Source organism: Aquarana catesbeiana, linkage group LG07 (assembly GCF_042186555.1).
Source record: "Aquarana catesbeiana isolate 2022-GZ linkage group LG07, ASM4218655v1, whole genome shotgun sequence".
Taxonomy (NCBI): domain Eukaryota; kingdom Metazoa; phylum Chordata; class Amphibia; order Anura; family Ranidae; genus Aquarana; species Aquarana catesbeiana.
The window spans coordinates 146,753,750-146,774,700 of record NC_133330.1 but is presented as its reverse complement, the minus strand read 5'-3'; the positions used below and the strand labels follow the sequence as shown (position 1 = coordinate 146,774,700).

Sequence of the window (20,951 nt, the reverse complement as noted above, 5' to 3'; positions counted from 1 at the left end):
GAAAATAATGACTGGTTTAATGAATGTCTACATCTAGAGGAAAAAAGATTTAATCTCCAAATATGGAAAGGTTTCTTCACAGTAATGCCCCGTACACATGGTCGGATTTTCCGATAGAAAATGTCCGATCGGAGCGTGTTGTCGGACATTCCGACCGTGTGTGGGCTCCATCAGACATTTTCCATCGGATTTTCCGACACACAAAGTTTGAGAGCAGACTATAAAATTTTCCGACAACAAAATCCGATCGCGTCAATTCCAACCATGTGTGGCCTGTTCCGACGCACACGCATGCTCAGAAGAAATTCCGAGACGGAACAGCTTGGTCAGGTAAAATTAGCGTTCGAAATGGATACAGCACTTTCGTCACGCTGCAATGTTAAAAATGGTTTAATACAGCGCACTCTCTTCTTCTTTATAATGTGAGAAGAATGAAGTAGTTTTGCTGCTCATATTCACACAGACTTCTCACAAACTTATTTCTTTACTATTTATCGGGATTCCCTCAATATATTTTGATTTGTCACATCTGACATTATTTTTGTGTTGTTTTTTGTTTTTTTGGTTTTAAGGCAGATTATTTTTTGTTGGTTTGTCTTTTTTTCAAGGCTGATCTTTGTTTTATTGTATTTTAATTTTTACTCCAGAATATTTTTGTGTGTGTTTTGTGTGTCAAGTTACCACAACACCATTGATATGTTGTTCTATTTAATCTGTAGGAGATTGTTTGGTGTTGTTGTCTCTTGTTAATTTCACATTGTACTTTCGAAATGTACCTGAATTCTCACCAACCAACTGTCCTTTTTGGATGAAAACACACATAGGAGAGTATAATTTTCCCAAAAAATTCCTTTATTAAGGGCTCACAACTAAACAAAGAGGGAGGCAATGCTGGAGAAACAGCAGAAAGGGGTGAAGCCTTGGACCCCAGGGCACACATCAACTATTTTCAAGCAAAATTGGTGGCCTGAGGAGTCTATATGTAAGGGAGTCCAGTCTGGTCCAGAAGTCCCAGAGATCCGGAAAGCAGCAGATGACATCTGTGTCCCCAGGCTGTGGTCATACAAGAGACTGCAGCTTTTGTCAGACCAGACTGAACCCAGGGTCATCACTCTCTTGTCTTCCTTCCACGCTTCCTTCCACGCTGTGGCTCTGGTGGTGGAGTTGTGGCAGCAGGAGGAGGAGGAGGATGTTCCAACTCAATCACGTCGGTCTTGGGTGTGATTTCCCCACTCACTCCCTTAGTTAGGACTTTATAAATAAGTTGCTCACACATGAGGCGTTGACCCTCCTGCATGCCCTGCAGTTTGGTGGCAACCATGCAGGCAAAGGCCTCTTCAGGAGTGGGTAAGGCTCTGAGGGACGTAGAAGCCTCCTGAATGAGCCTGAGTGCAGAATCCTGAACGTGACTCCCTTTCCTGGGTCTTTTGTATGGAAGGCGGAGGGGAGGAACCTGCGATTCGGTCAGACTGGTCCCAGGCTTATCCTGGCTGACACTTAGCCCCGCCTCCTCCTGGCTGACACTAATCCCCGCCTCCTCCTGGCTGCCACATTCCACAGCCTCCTCCTGGCTGAGGTCTTCCTGTGTATGAAAAAGGGACATAGTTTTAGTTTTTTAGTCATCAATCACACACAATTTTCACCTCCTGACTGTTGCAAATTGAATGTGAACAAATATAACAGACTATCATTCTGTGCCCAGCATTTTTCATTCTTGTCCCAATTTTGGGTGCCCACTACTGTCTATTGATATGTAAAACACTTTTTTCAATCAGCAATTAGTGATCAATAATAACATCTAGTAAAGATAATTTCTTTATTGACCAGAAATCTGTAGAAGGATGCTATACCTGACTCCAGCTGGGCTCCTCCACTTCTTCCTGGCTGGAAGGCCCAGGTTGGACATCGGAAGCCTCAGCTGGGGTAGAAGGAAGAGTGGAAGGAAGAGTGGAGAGGGATTCCCTGACTTCAGTGTGGTCTGACAGAAATCGCAGTCTCTCATAGTACCACAGCCTGGGGACATAAATGTCATCTGCTCCAGCTCCGGACCTCTGGGAATCTCCTCCTGACCTTCTTGCGCTCCCTAAGATAAGTGCTCCTCAGGCCACCAATTTTGGCTTTTAAATAAGGGATGGTTGCTGTGGGGAGCACCGGCTTCACCAACTCCAGCAGTGTCTCCAGCGCTGCCTGCCTCTTTTGTTTATGATTATAATGGGGATGTCTCACCTGCCACAGACAGGGCAGCTCCCTGTACTTGTCTATGAACAGGGGGAGGAAATTGTGGTCATTGAAGCCATCCATTTTCTCTGCAAGACACAACACAAGAAAAACCCTAAGGTCAGGCCAAACTCTCCTAATCTTGTTACAATATAGGCTTCAATTTCGAAGCAGTATAGGCCCAAGTTTGGCTCTTACCTTCGTTATCACAATCGGCGCCTCCGATGCTCCTTCCTCCGCTCACAGATCGTACGTAATACGTACGCGTGTTACGCTTTATAAACACTGCGCATGCGTGTAACTCCGCCCGCCCCTGACGTTCTTTCTAGTCTATTCCCTGCCCCTTTTCGTTCGGCGCAGTGGGGGAGAGCACATGGTGGAGACACAGCAGGTGCGTGCTAATTACAGCAACGAGGAGGAGGAGGAGGAGGAGGGAAGCCCGGATCCGGAGATGTCCCGATCCAGAAGGAGAAGATTTAAGGCCTCAAATATGTCCTTTGGGGAGATGTTGGAGATGGTCGACATCCTGAAGAAGGCCGACTATGACGGGAAGTATGGACCTTACCCCAACCCCAATGTCAGAAAGACCAAGATCATGGCGAAAGTGGTCAAAAGTCTGCACCGGAATTTCGGGGTACGACGATCGAAAGATCAGCTCAGGAAGCGGTGGTCAGACCTCAAATTACTAGAACATGAGCAGTACAGAAAGATCTGGAGAGTGCTGCAAAAAAGTAAGTAGTTGTCCTGTGTTCCTATTCTTTTTGTGTTTATTACATTCGTGCTGCTCCATGTGCTTTAAAAGTGTACATTTTAAAATGGCAACTTTCATGTTCATGGGCACATTATTTGTTCGTATCAAACATTTTTCTTTCGGCCTATAAAACACCATTGTTTCGGCCATATGCATTTGACTACATTTTTGACGCCCTACTTGTATGAAACTAATTTGGTTGTGTAGATGGCTTTGTTACTAGAATGAAATGCAAACTAGATTCTGTGTAAGGAGAGGACACTGAGCAGCTGTTTTCACATCTGGACACTGGAGCACTAGTGTGGGACCCCAGAACACCATTTTTATTAGGGGGCCACACAGGTGCTCCAGTGTATACTATAAGGGGATCTCCATCTGTGAAGCTTGTACTAAACAGGTAAAGTATTGCAGCTTGACAAAGGACACTGAAAATGCTACATTTTTTAACTCGGCCAAAATAGACAATTGTACCCCACTTCCAAGCAATGTTTCCTATTTATAGTTCTGCCATCAAATATCTGTGTGCTAAGTATCCCATTTTTGTTTTACATAGGGGAGAAAAGACTCAGAGGACACCCCTCCTCCGAGGAGAACAGAGACCCCCCACCTCGGGAAGAAGGGGAAATACCCCCAACCCAAGCAGAGCAGGAGGAGGAAGAAGATGTGGTGGAAATTGTCACCACAACAGGTGAGTGTCTGCGACCACAGGCTCAGGTAAGAGATGGATGCTGGCATATTTTTGATACCTGTTTTTGTTTGGTTTCTATCTTTTTAGGTGATCGTGATGTTGTGGATCCAGATCCTTTCACATCAGAAAGTGCCCAGATCCTGTTTGGGGAGATCATGGGGTGTAATTTAGAATTGGAAAACCTCAAGAAAAACAAAAATAAAAACATCATTGATGTTTTGGGGCGAGTTTAGAACCCCTCCAAATCCCTTTTTTTTTTGTGTGCTAAAATCTTAAAAATGTTTTCCCGATTTTTAGAAAAGCCAAATTTGGAGGATGCACACAGTGTGTCAACATGTGCTATCTGCCATCACGGGAGATCAATGGACGCGTTTTGGGGGTGCAAACCCTTCCTCAATAATAAAGTAGCTGTGAGGAAGGGGTTGCACCCCCAAAACACGAGCTAGCACATGTTGACATTCGTAAATTGGTGTGCATCTTGCAAATTTGGCTTTTCCTGGGGTGACACAATATCAAACACAGTTCCTAAATACTCATGTCTGATATTGCCTTCAAGTTCTACCAAATGTGAACTTTCTAAGTAGGGATGAGCCGAACACCCCCCAGTTCGGTTCGCACCAGAACCTGCGAACGTCATAAAAGAGGATGACTGGTTCTCCTAGGTTAGAAAAGAAAAAAAGGGGCCGTGCCACATCCAGAAAGCTTATTCAAAGAAAGAGGGTTCCCCTAATTGGATTTTTCCGGCACTTGCACATATAAGAGTTATATAGAGTGAGAAAGTACACATTCATATATAGAATAAAACAATATTTATATTTATTTAAAGAGTTCTCATATTAAAAACAGTGCAAACATTTGCAAACAACGAAAACATATTATATAATAAACATGATTCAAGAAAATTCTGTATCTATTTCTGTTAGTAGATAACACTTAGATGGTGGGGTTCTTTTCAAGCCCGACGCGTTTAGGGGTGCATTCTATTTCAGTCCTTCTTCAGGGGCATAATTGAAAAGAAAAATTCATCTAAATTGATTAAAGAGATATAATTGATCAATTGCCATATATATCTATATGCCAATAGTCATTTGTAGGTTAAATGATCCATTGATCACCTACCTGCTGTGTTGTCGTTGATTTCTATGCAAAAGGATGATGACAATTAGAACAAGGAGCAAGGAGTGCTTGCAGAAGAAGTGGCGCTTGCTTTAGTGTTTGTAGATGGGGAATGCTGTTCTCTGGGTACTCTTATCACATGTATATTACTTCCCCAAAGAGGGGGGAAGGACGGGGGGGGGTTTGTTTGTTATGTATATGTAGCTTCACCTACCCCTGCCTTCCACGGATGCATGCAAGCCACAGCGAACGGACCGAAAATTTGCACGAACGTTAGAACCCCATTGACGTCTATGGGACTCGAATGTTCGAAATCAAAAGTGCTCATTTTAAAGGCTAATTTGCATGGTATTGTCCTAAAAAGGGTTTGGGGACCCGGGTCCTACCCCAGGGGACTTGTATCGATGCAAAAAAACCTTTTAAAAACGGACGTTTTTTCGAGAGCAGTGATTTTAATGATGCTTAAAGTAAAAAAATAAAGTGAAATATTCCTTTAAATATCGTACCTGGGGTGTGTCTATAGTATGCCTGTAAAGTGGCGCGTGTTTCCCGTGTTTAGAACAGTACCTGCACAAAATGCTTGCGGGTTTAATGTAATGTCGGGTCCTGGAAATATGGATGAAAATCAGTGAGACAAACGGCATGGGTATCCCCCAGACCATTACCAGGCCCTTTGGGTCTTGTATGGATATTAAGGGGAACCCCGCACCCAAATTAAAATAAGGAAAGGTGTGGGGCCACCAGGCCCTATATACTCTGAACAGCAGTATACAGGCGGTGCAAACAAGACAGGGACTGTAGGTTTGTTGTTAAGTAGAATCTGTAATTTTTAACGGGTACATTTTTAACGTGTTTAGCTCCAGCCAAAAAATCTTTTTTAAGCTTTTTGGAAAACATAGGGAAGGGTTATCACCCCTGTGACATTTGTTTTGCTGTCTTTCTTCCTCTTCAGAAGATTTCACCTCACTTTTTGTCCCAATGACAAATGTTTTTTGAAAATTTGGGTTTTTTTGTGGAACAAGGATTGGAAAGCATCAGTGGAAAGGAGAAATGTTTTTCCCATATTAACTCTTACAGGAGAGAATTTCCCTTCCTAGGGGTAGATTTCATCTCACTTCCTGTTGTCTCCTTCCATTTGCAAGTAGGAGTCGTTTGTAAGTTAGATGTTTGAAAGTAGGGGCCTGCCCTATATACTCAGCAGAAATTTGGGCCTTAGGTGTTGTTGTGGCCACAAGACTGTAAGCCCTCACAGGGCCCTGCTGTGAAATATTAGATCAAGAATTGTAATTACATGCCCCTGTTGAACAAGGGCAGAAAAATTGGGCCTTTGGTGGTGGTGCCACAACACTGTAAGTCCTCACTCGCTCTTGGTGGGTGCAGAAATGGGCCCTGCTGTGAAATATTAGATCAAGAATTGTAATTACATGCCCCTGTTGAACAGGGGCTGAAAAATTAGGCCTTAGGCACTGGTGCTGGTGCCACAACACTGCAACCCCTCACAGATACTCTAGTTGGAACGCAGAAATGAGCCCTGCTGCAAAGTATTGCATCAAAAATTGTAATTACAGGCCCCTGTTAAACAGGGGCTGAAAAATTGGCCCTTAGGCACTGGTGCTGGTGCCACAACACTGCAACCCCTCACAGATACTCTAGTTGGAACGCAGAAATGAGCCCTGCTGCAAAGTATTGATTCAAAAATTGTAATTACAGGCCCCTGTTAAACAGGGGCTGAAAAATTGGGCCTTAGGCACTGGTGCTGGTGCCACAACACTGCAACCCCTCACAGATACTCTAGCTGTAACGCAGAAACGAGCCCTGCTGCAAAGTATTGCATCAAAAATTGTAATTACACGCCCCTGTTAAACAGGGGCTGAAAAATTGGGCCCTAGGCACTGGTGGTGGCGCCCAGAACCAAAAATGTTCTTACAAGCTATCAGCGTGATGATTGAGGAAGAGGATAATTACTCAGGGATAGTCACCCAGCATCAGCATAGACAGTCTTTGAAGGGATCTGAGATTTCAAAAAAAATTATTCGGTTACATCAGCATCAGGTGCTTGGTAGCTGGTGGTGATCCAAGACTGATTCATTTTTATGAAGGTCAGTCGATCGACCGAGTCGGTGGACAGACGCACCCTGTGATCGGTTACAAAGCCTCCAGCAGCACTGAATGTGCGTTCCGAAAGAACGCTGGATGCAGGCCAGGCCAGTAGCTCAATTGCATACTGTGCAAGCTCTGGCCAGTGATCCATCCTCAAGACCCAGTAACCCAGAGGATTTTCGGTGGGAAAGGTGTCCAAGTCAGATCTTGCCCCTAGGTATTCCTGCACCATGTAAAACAGACGCTGGCGATGGTTGCTGGAACCGATCATACCTTGGGGCTGCGGACCAAAAAATTGTCTGAACGCATCGGTCAGACGGCCACCTTCTCCACCGCTCCTTCTTTGACCGACCGAAGCCTCAGCAACACGTTGTCCAGAAACAAGAGTTTGTAACCTCCCAGTCTCTGGGAACGCGTTGCACAGACCTTTCTGCAAGGCCTCCCGAAGATGTTTCATCCTCTGCTCCCTCTGCGATGGCAAGATAAGGTCCGCAACCTTACCCTTGTAACGTGGATCAAGGAGGGTTGCCAGCCAGTATTGGTCCTTCTCCTTGATACCACGAATACGAGGATCCTTCCGCAGGCTTTGCGGGATCAGGGAGGCCATGCAGCGTAGGTTTGCTGAAGCATTCGGTACGGAGTCCTCTGGGTCACTAAGGACGACATGGTCCGCAGCCACCTCCTCCCAGCCACGTACAAGTCCATGTGTTTCTTGGGACTGATCCCTTAAAGACTGCTGCTGATGCTGAGTGCCAGGCTCCACCTCCATACTGACACAATCTTCCTCCTCCTCCTCCTCCTCCTCCTCCTCTTCCTGTGTGATCGGCAGGCACGCAGGAACACTGTCTGGATAAAGGGGGCCTTGAGAGCTAAGGAAGTCCTCCTCTTCCTGCCTCTGTTCTGCCTCAAGTGCCCTGTCCATTATTCCACGCAGCGTGTGCTCCAACAGGTGGACAAGGGGGACAGTGTCACTGATGCATGCACTGTCACTACTCACCATCCTCGTGGCCTCCTCAAATGGTGACAGGACAGTGCATGAATCCCTGATCATGGCCCACTGGCGTGGGGGAAAAAAAACAAGCTCCCCTGACCCTGTCCTGGTGCCATAGTCGCACAGGTACTCATTGATGGCCCTCTGTGCAGCCGCTGCAGCATGGCCAACGTTGAGTTCCACCTGGTGGGCATGTCACAGATTAGGCGGTTCTTGGGCAGGTTAAACTCCTTTTGGAAGTCCGTCAGCCGAGCACTGGCATTATATGACCAGCGGAAATGTACACAGACTTTCCTGGCCTGCCTCAGGACATCCTGTAAGCCCGGGTACCTGCCCAAGAACCGCTGCATCACCAAGTTAAGGACGTGAGCCAAACAGGGCACATGGGTCATTTGTCCCTGTTGGAGGGCAGAGAGGAGGTTGGTGCCATTGTCACAAACCACCATTCCTGCCTTAAGTTGGCGTGGTGTCAACCACCTCTGAACCTGCCCCTGCAGAGCTGACAGAACCTCTGCCCCAGTGTGGCTCCTGTCCCCCAAGCACACCAGCTCAAGCACCGCATGGCATCTTTTGGCCTGCGTACTTGCGTAGCCCCTTGAACGGCTACAGAGCACCGCTGGTTCCGAGGACAAAGCACAGGAAGAGGCCATGGAGGAAGAAGAAGAGGAGGGGGTGGAGGAGAGAGGTGTGTCACAATCATTAGCATTTTGGAGGCGTGGTGGCAGAACAGCCTCCAACACTACTGCACCTTGTCCTGCATCCTTCCCAGCTGCCAGCAGAGTCACCCAATGCGCCATGAAACTTAGGTAACATCCCTGTCCTTGCCTGCTGGACCATGAGTCAGCGGTAATATGCACCTTACCGCTGACCGCCCTGTCCAGCGAGGCATGGACATTGCCTTCCACATGCCAGTAGAGAGCCTGAATCGCCTTCCATGAGAAAAAGTGGCGTTTGGGTACCTGCCACTGAGGAACCGCACATTCCACAAACTCACGGAAGGTGGTAGAGTCTACCAACTGAAAAGGCAGCAGTTGAAGTTCTAGCAATTTTGCCAAGCTAGCATTCAACCGCTGGGCATGTGGATGGCTGGGAGCAAACTTCTTTCGGTGGTGCAGCAGCTGGGGCAGGGAAATTTGCCTGGTACAATCTGACGTCTGTGTACCAAAAGCAGATTGCCCACAAGTACTTGGCTGTGACAGACCTAATTCTACACCTTCATTCCTCTCAGTGCAGGTCTCAGAGAGGACTGAAGGTATAGTGGGGTTGGAGATCTCAGCTGATGAGGAGCAAGGAGAGGTCCTCTTCGTTCTTTGGTGTGGGTCTTTTAGATACGCTTGCCAACGAACTGCATGGCAGTCAACATATGTCTGGTCAAGCATGTGGTACCCAAGCGGGAGATGTTTTGGCCATGCGAGATATGCTTGAGACATATGCTGCAAATAGCAGCGGTGCGATCTGATGCACTCGTCTCAAAAAAGGCCCACACCAAAGAACTTTTTGAATAACGCGCAGAGACTGCAGCGCCCTGCACATGTGGAGCTTTGGGGTGTGATGCAGTCAAGGTGCTGCCCTTAGGCTGGCCCCTGGAGGGCATTCTGCCTCGTTGGTGATGTGTCGCCTCCTCCTCCTCCTCTCTCCTATCAGGCACCCATGTTGAGTCAGTGACCTCATCATCCCCTCCCTCCTCATCACTGGAGCAAACCTGGCAGTATGCTGCAGCAGGGGGAGCATGACTGCCAGATTGCTGTCCTTCTTGGGCACCCCCTCTGTCCGTGCTCACGTTACTGCCTTCATCGAGCTCAGTATCATCATCAGAGCCTTCCAAACGCTGGGCATCCTCCTGGAGCATGTACCCAACACTGTGGTCAAACAGTTCGAGGGACTCCTCAGGAGGACATGGTGGGGCTAGGGAAGGAGTCACTGATGACATTTAGCCAAGGGAAGAGGCCGCTGCTTTGCCAGACAAAGTACCCTGGGCATGGGTGAGAGAGGATGAGGAGGATGAGGACGGCTTGGTCATCCACTCGACCAATTCTTCCGCATGTTGCGGCTCAACACGGCCAGCTGCCGAAAAAAAGGCCAAGCGTGTCCCACGGCCACGTGCTGATGAGGATGCACCGTCTCCACGACCAGCACTAGACACAGAGCCTGCTTGCCCTCTCTTATTGGCTTGTGACTGTCTGCCTCTCCTTCTTAGCCTTCCAGACATACTAATGGCCTGTAACTGCACTAAGCTGGGATATATATATATATATATATATATATATATATATATATATATATATATATATATATATATATATACTGATACTGCAGCTAGCAAAATCAACTGCCTGCCTGTAGTATGAGAACACCACCAACCTTCTACAGGTAGCTTTAGCTGAACACTGTGCAGAGCTCGCAAAAAACTAACTTGTAGCTTTTTTAGCTGCCTGCGGTAGTGATAGGATCAGGAAAACACCACCAACCTTCTACAGGTAGCTTTAGCTGAACACTGTGCAGAGCTCGCAAAAAAATAACTTGTAGGTTTAGCTGGACACTGTGAGCAGGACGCACCCCACTAACTTGTAGGTTTAGCTGAACACTGTGAGGTGGACGTACCCCACTAACTTGTAGTTTTAGCTGAACACTGTGAGCAGGACGCACTGCACTAACTGTAAATAGTCTAGCTGCCTGACTGTGGTACTAATAGGATCAAAAGAATACCAGCAATTTTCTTCAGGTAGCTGTAAATACTGTAACAAGACAAGCCTGCCTGTCAGTAAGAAGATAACAGGAACGGATCTAGCTGAACACTGTGAGCAGGACGCACTGCACTAACTTGTAGCTTTAGATGAACACTGTGCAGAGGTCTCACTACACTAACTTGTAGGTTTAGCTGAACACTGTGAGCAGGACGCACAGCACTAACTTGTAGTTTTAGCTGAACACTGTGAGCAGGACGCACCGCACTAACTTCTAGGTTTAGCTGAACACTGTGAGGTGGACGTACCCCACTAACTTGTAGTTTTAGCTGAACACTGTGAACAGGAAGCACTGCACTAACTGTAAATAGTCTAGCTGCCTGAGTGTGGTACTAATAGGATCAAAAGAACACCAGCAATTTTCTTCAGGTAGCTGTAAATACTGTAACAAGACAAGCCTGCCTGTCAGTAAGAAGATAACAGGAACGGATCTAGCTGAACACTGTGAGCAGGACGCACTGCACTAACTTGTAGCTTTAGATGAACACTGTGCAGAGGTCTCACTACGCTAACTTGTAGGTTTAGCTGAACACTGTGAGGAGGACGCACAGCACTAACTTGTAGTTTTAGCTGAACACTGTGAGCAGGACGCACCACACTAACTTCTAGGTTTAGCTGAACACTGTGAGGTGGACGCACCGCACTAACTTGTAGTTTTAGCTGAACACTGTGAGCAGGACGCACCGCACTAACTTGTAGGTTTAGCTGAACACTGTGAGGTGGACGCACCACACTAACTTGTAGGTTTAGCTGAACACTGTGAGCAGGACGCACCCCACTAACTTGTAGTTTTAGCTGAACACTGTGAGCAGGACGCACTGCACTAACTGTAAATAGTCTAGCTGCCTGACTGTGGTACTAATAGGATCAAAAGAACACCAGCAATTTTCTTCAGGTAGCTGTAAATACTGTAACAAGACAAGCCTGCCTGTCAGTAAGAAGATAACAGGAACGGATCTAGCTAAACTGAATACAGTGTATATATATATATGCAACACCTGGGATGCATATATATACACAATACACTGTAAGTGCAGCTAACTGACTGACTGTTCTGCCTAATCTATCTAACTCAAATCAAATGACACTGTCTGTCTCTCTCTCTCTCTCTCTCTCTATCTATGAACACCCACTACACAGGGTCGCCGTGCAGGCGGCCTTATATAGTGTGGGGCGTGTGCTAAATCCCCTGAGCCATAATTGGCCAAAGCCTGCTTGGCTTTGGCCAATTACGGCTCTCTGTTCAGACGGCGCTGTGATTGGCCAAGCATGCGGATCATAGTGCATGCTTGGCCAATCATCAGCCAGCAATGCACTGCGATGCCGCAGTGAATTATGGGCCGTGATGCGCCACACGAATTTGGCACGAATGGCCCATATCGTTCGCAATTCGGCGAACGGGCGAACAGACGATGTTCGAGTCGAACATGGGTTCGACTCGAACACGAAGCTCATCCCTATTTCTAAGTTCAAGATTTGTGTGTTTCTTGTTGGTTTTACACATGCCTGTTTTATCTTAAATGGACATTTCTATTTTTGATAATTCCACCCCAAAAAACGTTATACAACAAACATGTTGGTTTGTTTTAAAAACCTTTTCTAAATGCACATGTGATTGTGCAGGTATTAAAAAGATTGTTAATCAAGAATGTGTGGATTATTGTCTCAACGCTACAACACTTTTGTGGGGCTAATTTCCTAAGGGCAAATCCTCTTTGCACTACACGTGCAGTTTCAGTGCAGTTCCAAGTGCACTTGTAGTGCAAAGTGTCTTTGCCTTTAGTAAATAACACCCAACAGTGCTTTGTATAAGGTTACACAATCACGCCATTTTCAGGACTACCCACTTTTCTGTCAGGGTCAGCTAAAACAAACACAAGCATTAAATGTCACCAAAGATTTTTTTTTTTTTTTATTTGATAAAGGCTTCACAAATTGTCTGGCATATTGATGGCCCCCCTACCCGCAAAGAACTTAAGGTATCTTAACCGGACATCACGGGCACTCAGGGAGGGCAAGCCAGGACGGCCACTTTCAAGCGCCGTCAGTGTTGTTTCATTTAGAATTCCGGCCCCAGGTCCAACTGAGCCAGCATTGTTGGCAGAATGTTGCCGTAAAAAGTTATGTAGAACACAGCACGCCAGGATTATATGATTAAGTTTATACTCCGCCATATGGATTGGTGTCAGAAATAGGCGGAACCGGCTGGCCAGGATTCCAAATGTGTTCTCCACCACTCTTCTGGCTCTGGCCAGCCGGTAATTAAAAACCCTCTGTTCCGGGATGAGTGTCCTCATCGGGAATGGCCGCATAAGATGGTCCACCAGCGCAAAGGCTTCATCCGCAACGAAGACGAATGGGAGTCCTTCCACACTGTCTTCTGGAGGTGGCAAGTCCAAGCTGCCATTCTGGAGATGCCTGTAAAACTCCGTCTGGGCGATGACTCCACCATCGGACATCCGGCCATTCTTCCCCACGTCCACATACAGGAACTCGTAATTAGCCGACACCACCGCCAACATCACAATACTATTGAACCCCTTGTAATTATAATAATACGGCCCCGAGTTGGGGGGTGGGACGATGTGGATGTGTTTCCCATCAATTGCCCCTCCGCAGTTAGGAAAGTCCCACCGCTGGGCAAAGTGGGAGGCCACAGTCTGCCATTCCTGTGGCGTTGAAGGAAACTGTTGAGGAAAACAAAACAAACTTAGTATTTTTGCACATAAACATGGAAAGCAGATTAGACACAAACATTCTTGGCCAACATCCAGATAACATTTATTAAGGGGAATTTTACAACACCAAAGTATAAGGTACACCTATCATATTCCCCCTCCCACCCCCTCTCATGGGCCATTTCTAACATTATAGGGGGGGGATCTTGGACAGGTAACCCTCTTCACTTCATTGAGAGATGAATGCCTAAATACAGGGTATTACTTGGAACAGCCCCTCCTTAGTTACACTATTGGCAGCCCACTGGACAGGTAAGAAGTGTCATAATACAAAGATATAAATACACACTGTACACATTTGAGCACATTTGGACATTCTGCTATTAACTATCAAGATAATAACAGTATACAAAAACTTTAAACATTACCATTTGAAAGTATACAGGCAGGCCCTTGCACTACATGCTTTGGGGAATTCATCCATGCATCTGACCACAAAAGAGATGGGTACAGTGTGTATGGGTTTGGCAAAGTCAGCAGATAGATGATTGAGGATAGATAGAGAATTGGGATCAGCTGACTTAGCAGTTGGGGGGAGGGTTAATAAAAATGATTGGGGGACACTACAAAAAAAAAGCCTCTGGCACTCCACCTGAATTTAAAGCACCAATCACATTTCAAAACATTTTAGGGGGTGTTTGGGGTAAAGCACAACTATGGAGCTGATAAAATACATTGTTTAGTGACTACATGAGGTGAATATAGGGGCAGGAGAGCATGCTGGGGAGGTAAGTGAAGGCAAATATGTATGAAGGACAAAAAAAATAATGACATAAAAATCCAGCATGCATGAGGACAAAGGGGACATTCACAGCATATTACAATCATAGTAATTAGGGAATGAGGAAAGTAATACATTACATTAGCAAACATTATATACAATAAAATGTGATATTAAAGGATAAAAATCTTACCTTAATATACTCCTTCTGCAGGACCTGTATGATGGCAGAACAGGTCTCTGGGATAATGATCCCCAGAGCCTGAGGGGGAGATGCCTGTCGAGAACTTGAGGTCCTGCAGGCTTCTCCCTGTCGCCAAGTACCGCAGGGTAGCGACGAGCCTCTGCTCCAGAGTGATGGCTTGCCTCATGCAGGTATCCTGCCTGCTGATATAGGGGGTCAGCGAAGCCAACAAACGGTGAAATACGGGGTCTGTCATCCTGAGAAAGTTCCTGAAATCATCAGGATTATTCTCACGGATCTCACGGAGCAAAGGCATATGAGAGAACTGGTCACGCTGGAGCAACCAATTCTTGGTCCATGAACTCCTCCCCACCCTGTTCATGGACTGGACTTGTGTCAAGGTCAGGACCCCAACACCAAGCCCCCGCACAGCACGAACTCTACGAGGAGTACGTATACGCAACATGGCTAGAAAACGGTCGGCTGCTCAGAACGAAGTAACAGAACGCACTGAAGAACAGCAAGGCCTGTGAAAAGCGACCTGAAAAACAGTAACAAACGAACAAGAACACAATGACAAAGTCACGTGGAGCTTGCTTGCATGCACTGAAGAGCAGATACAAACCCACAAGCACAAACTGAACCGCAGAAAACGATCTGAAAGCCACGAGTCTGAAAAAGCGCGAATCGTCTCTCACCAAACTTTAACTAACACGAGATTAGCAAAAGGAGCCCAAAGGGTGCCGCGCTTGGTTCTGAACTGGCCTTTTCTAGTCTCGTCTCGGACGTGGTTGACGTCACCGCGTTGTTGGCGATCAGAAATTCTGACAACTTTGTGCGACCGTGTGTACGCAAAACAAGTTTGAGCCAACATCCGTCGAAAAAAATCCTAGGATTTTGTTGTCGGAATGTCCGATCAATGTCCGACCGTGTGTACGGGGCATAAGAGTGAAAATGTGGAATAGACTCCCTCCAAAGGTGGTTCTGGCAAGTTCAGTTGATTGCATTAAAAAAGGCCTAGATTATTTCCTAAATGTACAGAATAAAACTGATTACTAACATTTATAGGTAAAGTTGATCCAGGGAAAATCCGATTGCCTCTCGGGGGATCAGGAAGGAATTTTTTCCCCTGCTGTAGCAAAATGGAAAATGCTTTGCTGGGGATTTTTGTCTTCCTCTGGATCAACTGTGGGTGAAGGATTGTGTATTTGGGATTGTATTATTATTATTTTTTTTTTTTTTTTTTGGTTGAACTAGATGGACGTGTGTCTTTTATCAACCTGTGTAACTATGTAACCTTGAATTCTGCAGTGGCATGCAGATGGTAGAAATAACATTTGGCATGCACATTATAAATAACTTGGGATTAAACCAAAATCCCCTAAGTGTATATTAAGCTAAAAACTATTTTTAAATTGTTGGATAAAGTGGGCAGGCATAAGAACTTCTCTCAAGTTTGAACTGTTATCCAAGGTTCTTTTGGAGAGACTGACTGACTTCTATCCATTGTCACCAGACATTTTGTTCTGGTGACAATGGATTCACCAGAAAGGAATTGAGGAAAAACCTGCAACAGGGACAGAAATGTTATTCTACAAAGTAAGTTTAATTTATAAAATAAGGCCTGTTGGTGTTAAAGCGGTAGTAAACCACCAGGCTACTTTTTTTTCTGACCTGCAAGGTAAAGCCATAATGTGCCATAATAATGCATCACATACTAGCACATTATGTCAAACTTACCTGAAAACGAAGCCTTCCAGCGATGCGCTGTCATCACTGGAGGCTGCTTCCATCTTCACCCGTCTTCCTTCCAGGTCCATGGGCTCAGGCTGTGTGACTGGCCAGAGCCGCAATGATGTCACTCATGCACAGGGGAGCCGCTGTTTATGGCACAGGATTCTGAAGGTACAGCACGAGTGGCCATTCTTTTAGAGCAAATGTGCCAATGACATAATTGGCTGCATATATAGTAAATATCTCCTAAAGGTGCACGTTTATAAAATATTTACAGTACCTATAGGTAAGTCTTATAATAGGCTTACCTGTAGGTACAAGTCAAAGATTGGAGTTTACAACCACTTTAATTAAATTTTATGTACATAGATAGGAAACTGGTTACATTAACAGGTCCAAAGGGTAATGATAAATTAGGAATTCTGTGAATGGTCAATGTTGTGAGTTGTTTGTTTATAATGATATAGAAATTAGAATTAAGAGCTCAGTTTCAGTGTTTGCTGATGATACCAAATTACAAAATAACTTCTGTACAGGATATAGCATTATTACAGGAAGACCTTGACAAAATAGGGGATTGGGCAGCTACATGGCAGATGAGGTCTATTACGTCAATCATCAATGATGGCAGAGGAACTGGGGGTGCTTGTGGATCACAGACTTAAAGGATAACTTCACTTTCATGGGTAAAAAAATAGCAAATGAAAAAAAAATATTATAGGTTATACAATTGCAATACAAGTCATATTGTAAACTAATGTTATTAAAAATTACCTTTACTTTTCAGTCTGCAGTGCTGTAAAACTCTGTAAAATGCAATCCAATGCAATATGGCTACCTGGAAGTGTTCTGTACAGAAACGGTGTACAGAAAGCCCCTAGATATGTAATTTCCTGCTTGAGGTATTGGCTTACTGGTTTTCCCAGAAATCTGCACTAAAATACATATCATATTTTGAGCATCCCCTGCAACAAAAATTTCATTTTTGGTGACATACTCCCAAAGGGACATCACATCTAAAGGGATGCAGACCTTGCCAATTTCCTTATTAGAGCCCTGCAGGTGCAGCAACTGGCTGATAATTATAAAGTCACTCCCATGCAGATTCACTCAGAACATGGACACAGACAAACAAACAGCTATTCCTTCAGAATAACAAAAGGTAGGGATCTGCAAAAAAGTAGAAAATAGAAATGTAGAGAATTAAAATCACACACACACACACACACACACACGTTGAACTGGATGGACTTGTGTCTTTTTTTCAACCTTATAAACCTTGTCTAAAAAAAACTCTCACTGTTGGAGAGTTCTTCTCACTTCCTGGTTGGTAAAACTTTGTCAGCAAGCCAGAAAGTGAGGGATAATTTATTTAATAGAGCCCCAGATAGCAATAAAAACCAAACAGGGGTTCTAACCCTTTTCCACTCTATCCAAAACTAATAATTTTTGGCTGGATATACACTTATTGAAAGCTTCCAGCATCTTCTTGAAACCCAGTCACAAGAAATTCAGTTGTTCTGATAATAACAGGGGGTCCTACCTGATACTACATAGGTGTGCAGAAAGTGGCCACTGTATATATTGAATCTGTTAATTAGATACTGTATATTATGTGGCCAAGTATAAATTATTGAATTAAATATAAAGAGCTGCGCTTAGAACAATAATTTAGGTATGCTGCCCCCCTTAAAAGAGCTTCCCTAGGGATTCTCTACTGGTTGAAATTGTGTTGACAAGGGGTATGGCGCTTCCTATGGGGTAATGTATGGGAGGGGTGGTTTGTTGTATTCACAGGTGGTTTCCCCCAATATAATCCTAATAGAGGTACCTAGTACCCGCAGGGAAACTTAGTTACCATAAATATATATGTCTGTCTGTACCTCCACACATATATATATATATACACGTACACCCGTATATATCAGCAGAGATAAATAATAGTTGTGGACAAGGAACTGTCTTCAGTGGTGGTTCACTCAGAACCCTATATTAAGGGGTGTGAGCTAGGACCCCTACAGCTGTGATAGGTCTGCACCATATGCCACCACAAAGTGAAATAGCTATGCCGTATATGTGTAAGACATGTATATACTCTACTAATGCAAAATAATCCAAACAATAAATATAAATAAACTCTGCTTAAACAGTGCGAAATAAACATATATAAAAGTATGTTGCCAAACTGTTACATATTCTAATCAAAATTGGTGCAAGTAAACATATTATAATCAAAATTAGTGCAAAGAAAACCCAGTTAACAGTTTTTCGGTGATTATAGTCCTTAAAGTGAAATAACTTGTTCAGACCCAGTGTTCCAAGCAATTTCGTGACTTGAGTGCTCTCGGATAATTCCTGTGACTTTTGTGCTCCCCCTCACGGGTCCCCACTCACCAGATCCAACAGCCCCAGAAGGGGCAACCAGCATAAGATGTCTCAATCACGGTCTCCTCTCCACAGCAGTCATGCGGGGCATTCGGGATGATTTCCGTGCTGTTGGTTTTCCCAATGGATTCCCGGATCCTCCAGCCTCAGACGGGACAGATTGCATGGGGTATTGCGGTCACAATTTTCTCTCCCCCACCGTCCTACCGAGCATCCAGGTAGTTCCCTTACTATTGGGTTCAATGTTCACAATGGCTCCCTCATAGAAAGAAAAAATAGGAGGCTCCCATGGTATAGTATGTATGGAAACTTTTATTCAAAAAACTCCATCACCATACAGCGGAGTAAAAATAAAAATAAAAATATAAAAAATAAAAATTAAAATTAAACAAGGATAAGCTAAGTTGAATAAAATAAGCAGTCTGCTAGCTCAGGGTACAGAGAAATGCCTGAGAACAGCAACGGACCGTTGCTGAAGACGTCAATGATGAAACGCGTACGACGGCGCCACGCACGCTACGTCACTTCCGGGTACGGACCCTGTCTGGAACGCAGGTGGAGCGCAAACAGCTCCAACCAGCGGTACGCATTTTTACTGGTACGGGCCTGTTCTCAGGCATTTCTCTGTACCCTGAGCTAGCAGACTGCTTATTTTATTCAACTTAGCTTATCCTTGTTTAATTTTAATTTTAATTTTTATTTTTTATATTTTTATTTTTATTTTTACTCCTCTGTATGGTGATGGAGTTTTTTGAATAAAAGTTTCCATACATACTATACCATGGGAGCCTCCTATTTTTTCTTTCTATGAGGGAGCCATTGTGAACATTGAACCCAATAGTAAGGGAACTACCTGGATGCTCGGTAGGACGGTGGGGGAGAGAAAATTGTGACCGCAATACCCCATGCAATCTGTCCCGTCTGAGGCTGGAGGATCCGGGAATCCATTGGGAAAACCAACAGCACGGAAATCATCCCGAATGCCCCGCATGACCGCTGTGGAGAGGAGACCGTGATTGAGACATCTTATGCTGGTTGCCCCTTCTGGGGCTGTTGGATCTGGTGAGTGGGGAACCGTGAGGGGGAGCACAAAAGTCACAGGAATTATCCAAGAGCACTCAAGTCACGAAATTGCTTGGAACACTGGGTCTGAACAAGTTATTTCACTTTAAGGACTATAATCACCGAAAAACTGTTAACTGGGTTTTCTTTGCACTAATTTTGATTATAATATGTTTACTTGCACCAATTTTGATTAGAATATGTAACAGTTTGGCAACATACTTTTATATATGTTTATTTCGCACTGTTTAAGCAGAGTTTATTTATATTTATTGTTTGGATTATTTTGCATTAGTAGAGTATATACATGTCTTACACATATACGGCATAGCTATTTCACTTTGTGGTGGCATATGGTGCAGACCTATCACAGCTGTAGGGGTCCTAGCTCACACCCCTTAATATAGGGTTCTGAGTGAACCACCACTGAAGACAGTTCCTTGTCCACAACTATTATTTATCTCTGCTGATATATACGGGTGTACGTGTATATATATATATATGTGTGGAGGTACAGACAGACATATATATTTATGGTAACTAAGTTTCCCTGCGGGTACTAGGTACCTCTATTAGGATTATATTGGGGGAAACCACCTGTGAATACAACAAACCACCCCTCCCATACATTACCCCATAGGAAGCGCCATACCCCTTGTCAACACAATTTCAACAAGTATAAATTATTGCTTTATGAACAGTTATTCTTGATGCACTTGAATGTGGCATATTTAATGGTATTACTAAAATTTAAGCCAACCATTCCTTTTGTCTATCCTATCTATGCGTTTTTATAGAAATAGAAGTGAAATATCTTCACTCAGGTGAATCTATGCATATATTAGCCATAGACACTGTGCCTAGATGCTCAGGACAACAGATATACAGTAGGTTTATAACAAGTGCAGCGCTCACAAACCCAAAACTAAAATGATAAAATTAAATGGTAATGAAAAATAAACCTATGAATCACCGAGATCTTACTCCCAATGTATCCTATCCAAGTATTAACCAGGCCCAACCCTGTTAGCTTCCAAGATCAGATGAGGTCAGGCACATTCAGGGTGGTGTAGCCATAGGCCTTTCCCCAAATGTCTATTGTTAACAGCAATATGTGTAATCAAAAGGCTTTACATAAACCATGATATTGTGGTAATATACAAAATCATAAATAAAAAAAAGGCTTAAATCAAAGAAATCATATAGTGGCATATACAACAGAAAATACACTAGGACAGAATAAAAACAGCCCGACAAGCCATGATGAGAAAAAAGGATGAGCTCCTCAGGCCGTCACCATCAAACACTTGAAAGGTCTCCCAGGTGTCATTGGTCACACACAACGCTTGCCAAATAATGTGACACTCCATATAAGAGTGGTCACATGTGCATAGTGCAATTCCCCCAGGGAAAGGGCACTCTCTCCATCCTCCACTCATCCACAGAGACACCAGGAAATTTGCTATCAGTTGTCATCATATACATCCACAACTTGCAAGAAACCGCTGCACCCCTGGGAA

The 20,951-nt window shown here is 44.5% G+C and overlaps 1 protein-coding gene across 1 annotated transcript in view; it reads right to left on the bottom strand.

Moving 5' to 3' along the window:
* GRIN2B (glutamate ionotropic receptor NMDA type subunit 2B) overlaps positions 1-20,951 on the bottom strand; it is a 1,456,453-nt gene that overhangs the window by 63,960 nt on the left and 1,371,542 nt on the right. The gene's annotated exons all lie outside the window — the stretch shown is intronic.